Source organism: Malus domestica, chromosome 05, assembly GCF_042453785.1.
Source record: "Malus domestica chromosome 05, GDT2T_hap1".
NCBI lineage: Eukaryota > Viridiplantae > Streptophyta > Magnoliopsida > Rosales > Rosaceae > Malus > Malus domestica.
This window is the reverse complement of record NC_091665.1, coordinates 8,015,239-8,020,363: the sequence shown is the minus strand read 5'-3', so window position 1 is coordinate 8,020,363 and position 5,125 is coordinate 8,015,239.

Sequence of the window (5,125 nt, the reverse complement as noted above, 5' to 3'; positions counted from 1 at the left end):
GTGGTTAGATGTTCAATTAGAGAACCGACATGTTTCAAACACATGCCGAGATGCAATGACATAACTCCCTTCCACTAATGTGGTAAGGGTCGCTTGCAAAAAAATTTAGATTTTAACCCAAGAGTTGGAGATTGTCTAAAGGCAACTGGGTTTACCAAAACTCACGTACCATTTCCGTAATGTATAGTAAAATGGTATGATATAATTCATAAGTTGGTACAATAATATTGGTAAAAAAATTTATGTAGTTCGTTTTTTTTATTGGGATCGTCTTTGAATATGTTTTGTTAGACCAAAGGAACAATATGGCAGTATTTGAGGATGAGGTTTGGATTGATGTAGGGGCGGAGCTCTAAATTAAAAGTTTTATTTTTTTTTATATATGGTGGAGCTCTAAATTTTGTATGAAAAAACTAGTCTTGAAATGATTATATCATAAATCAAAGGGCAAAAGACTGTTTACTACCCTTATGTTTCGTGGTTTTCAACATTTAGTACATTAAGTTTTTTTCGTCCCAGAGTCATACCTAAAGTGTAAATTTTGGGACAGTCTCATACAATGACTGGGCGCCATGTGTCATCCACGTGGAAATTTAAAAAAAATAAAAATATATATATATTATAAAATAATAAATAAATAAATTTAAAAAAAAAACTTTTTTTTTTCCTTCTTCTTCCTTCCTTTTCCTTCTTCTTCTTCTTCCTCTGACTGAATCTGGGTAGCAGATTCGTTTTTTTTTTTTTTTTTTCTTTCTTCTTCCTTCTTCCTTCTCCTTCTTCTTCTTCCTTCTTCCTTCTCCTTCTTCCGAATCTGCCCATTTTTTTTTCTTCTTCCTCCTTCTTCTTCTTCCTCTTTCTTCTTCTTCTTCGAATCTGCCCAGTTTTTTTTTTTTTTTTTCTTCTTCCTCCTTCTTCCTCATTCCTTCTCCTTCTTCTTCTTCTTCCTTCTTCTTCCTCCTCCTTCTTCCTCCTTCTTCTTCTTCCTCCTTCTTCTTCTTCGAATCTGCCCAGTTTTTTTTTTTTTTCCTTCTTCCTCCTTCCTTCTCCTTCTTCTTCTTCTTTGAATCTGCCCAGTTTTTTTTGTTTCTTCTTCTTCCTCGTTCCTTCTCCTTCTTCTTCTTCTTCCTTCTCCTTCTTCTTCTTCTTCCTTCTTCTTCCTCTTCGAATCTGCCCAGTTTTTTTTTTTTCTTCTTCCTCCTTCTTCCTCCTTCCTTCTTCTTCTTCTTCTTCTTCCTCCTTCCTTCCTCCTTCCTTCTCCTTCTTCTTCTTCTCCTTCGAATTTGCCCAGTTTTTTTTTTCTTCCTTCTTCTTCTTCTTCCTTCTTCTTCCTCCTTCTTCTTCTTCGAATCTGCCCAGTTCTTTTTTTTTTCTTCTTCCTCCTTCTTTCTTCTTCTTCTTCTTCTTCGAATCTGCCCAGTTTTTTTTTTCTTCTTCCTCCTTCCTTCTTCTTCCTCCTTCTTCCTTCTCCTTCTTCTTCTTCTTCTTCTTCTTCTTCAAATCTGCCTAGTTTTTTTCCTTTTTTTTCCTTCTTCTTCCTTCTTCCTTCTCCTTCTTCTTCTTCTTCTTCCTTCTTCTTCCTCCTTCTTCCTTCTCCTTCTTCTTCTTCTTCTTCTTCTTCTTCTTCTTCCGAATCTGCCCAGATTCGGTTTTTTTTTTTTAAATTTTATAATATATATATATATTATTTTATAATTTTTTTTAAATTTCCACCTGGATAACACGTGGCGCCCAGTCATTGGCCACATGGGCGCCACGTCACAGTTAACAGCTGACTTAACAGTTTGACTAACGGATGTATGAGATTGTCCCAAAATTTACACTTTAGGTATGACTCTGAGACGAAAAAAAATTGATGTACTAAATGTTGAAAACCATGAAACATGAGGGTAGTAAACAGTTTTTTGCCCTAAATCAAAACTTGTTTACGAGCTTTGATTAAAAAAAAAAAAAGGATTAACACATTAAATTTGAACAACAATTTAAAGTTATTACTTAAAATAAGATTATACTTTAGAATGTACTAGCAATTGAGCCCTTGCACGATGCCACTGGTTTAAAGACCATTCAAGGCATTGCACGGGTTTAAAGACTGTTCAAAGTGGTATTATTTTACATATATAATATGCTTTACACAGAGATGAAATTTTTTATTGTGTTAATTACAAAATATGATACTATTTATAGTGTTGTTTACATTTATAGCATACTTTATATGTTGCTTTTTATGCTATAGTAAGTCATGTGCTATTTACATATATATTGTTTGTAAGGTTTTCTCTTTTAAGTCTTCCTCTGCAAGAGTTTTCAATTGGCTGCTAGAAATTTTGAAAAATAGAGTTGTTAGTGATTAATTCGAAACAGTAGAACATATGAGAAAACAAATGGGGACAATATAAGTAAAAGCTAAGATACAGTTTATTTGTCATCCTGAAGATACATAAAATCCTCAATTTCCCTATTTTTCATCTGCTCTATCGTATTAAGAGCAGTAACAAAGTCGGACGGGCTAATCCCTTCACTGGACTATGGTTAAATAGAGGTCCACAATCTCTCCAATAGTGCCTCTACATTGCTACTTGTTTCCTAGGTCCTAAACTAGAAAATCCCCAAACGGGCAAATCCAAATTTTATCATCAAAATCAAAATTATAGTAAAAAAAAATAATCATTTTTCTGAAACCCTTTTAAAGGGCAGAAAGAGAGAGAAAATACAATTTAAGTTCGAAAACCTACAGAGGGGTTTTGGAGGAGGAGCAAAGAGGAGGAGAGGTTATACCAAAATATCAGTATATATCACTCCCTGCAAACTCCAAAATCAGAAAAGTAGAAAAATAAAATTTGATAACGTTATACTTGAAGAAACCCCAAATTTCCAGTCAAAGGGAAATTAGTACAATCTCTGCAAAAAATAATCAAGAGACAAAAACTCAAATTCCAGAAAAAAGAATCAGCAAATTAATCATATAAATTGTGATTTGGAAGAAAATTTAGGAGGAGGGTAAGATTGAAACACACTGAGAGCCAAGCCTTGTATTTCTGCAATCCTTGTCTCATTGGGCCTTCACAAACTTCTCCTAGTACAACCTATACACAGAAACGACATATATTAAACCCTTTACATAAAATAAAAAATGGATTTTAGAGAGAAAGGAGAGAGAGAAATTATATAAAAGCAATAATTGAAACTAATTTTATGCTGAGAGGACCTAGTGAATCAATTGTGGTAGGCATCCTTGAGATTTGCACAAGGAGAAATGGAGAAGTTGCGAGAGACTCCGAGAAGATGGACTAGAGGTGAGAGAATAAAGACGGTTTTGAGCAAGTTGAGAGCTCGAGAGATCTATATGAAAATGGAAAAGTGTACTAGAACCTTCGAGAGAAGACTTGGGCTTCCATCTTCCAACACACGTCCACAGTCAACAACATGTGTAACCCAGATAAAAATGAAATTATGCAAACAAAGCAGGGGCAATATAGCTATACAATTCTATCATTGCAAGTCGCACATCATCTTTCTATGGATCCCTGAAAAAAGAAAAGTGAATCAAAAATGTATTTGCCCTAAAATTTATGATATTTAGTATTTGTCATATTTTTCCTTCAATCTAGACATGTTAGTAGACACGCTTTGCTCAAAAGCGAAATTTCTTCCAAGTTTTCAAATCACACTCTAAATTCTTCAAGAAGCATGATAAGATGGTGTCCTTGTATATATTGATTGTTTATTATGTAATACTTATATATTGACTATTCAATGAACCATCAATAAGAGAGAATTTTGTTCAAAAATCTGTATATCAATTGTCTCAGGATGCTAAGCATAAATTTTGTGGTCGTGGTATGCTGATGGTCATTTGCAGCACAACAAATGGAAGCTCATTATAAACTATATATACAACATGATCCAACCACACTAAACAAAAGGAACTAAAGTCTGAAACAATGGTAGGAAAATGATTATACTTACATAATACGCAGCCCAATGGTAGACCTCGTACTTTAATTTTGAATCCAATTTCTTCAATAACTCATAAAGCACCCTGAGATAACAGCAAATATTAACTTTCAAATTAAATTCAGCAAAAACTGTAGAAACACAAACAAATGAACACTTTATTTAAAAATTGGTGTTTTTTATTTTTTATTATATTTTTTATAAATGAGAATTACATTTCTATTACAAATTTTACACTAAACATTTATAGAGACATTCCCAAGGTTTTGTATGGGGTTTATGATTTATCTAACGATTTGGTCTTCTCAATTTTATCCATGATTCATACAATATTTGTACATGCAACCATCCTTCTTTCATATCAGAGTAAGTTAAGCTTTTGGTCAAGTAATGTTGGCAGGTGATGTACATTTTTTAATATAATTTAGGTACAAAATTTTTCATAATCTTTATAATAATTAATCATGAAGTCAAATGAGAGTGTAGAAATCAAATTTCATTCCATAATAATCCCACTTGCTTTATCGTCAACACTACATGCATTAGAGGTTTTTGCTATTTATTGATTAAGTATGTGGCCTATATGCAGTCACACTTTGTTTTGTAAAACTTCTACAACTAATGGTTGATCATCATGTTAGCTATGTATTTGCTTATAAGAGAGAAAAATAATGTCAAAGATCCAAATACTTCAATTTGAAGAAATTCTCATATCAATTGTAAGAAACGGTTTCGACCTTGTATAATTCAATTTTCAGACGAAAAAAAATTCAAAGAATTATGTTAACAAATTCACCCTTTATTGTGTAAATCATTGATTAAATTCAAAACTTGGAACGAAGAGAGCACCTTTGACACTTATTGGTTTCAAGGTCAAGTATTTGCACAACCATAAACATGATATTGACACTAGCAACAATGAAAGGATATTCCCAAGAGCTTGCTTTCCTCCCTGCTTTTTCAATAGATACTGGAATGATGTTCTGCAACAACATAAATAAACATATTTAGACAACATAACATGGTTGGAACATTAAGTATATATCAGTTGAGCACATTAGCCATAATAACACATGTATTTCATGCTTTGTAGTTTCTTGTTATATTGAGAGTATGCAAAACTTATTTCTTGTTGTTTCAAACTTTCTAGTTACATATCAATGTTGGAATC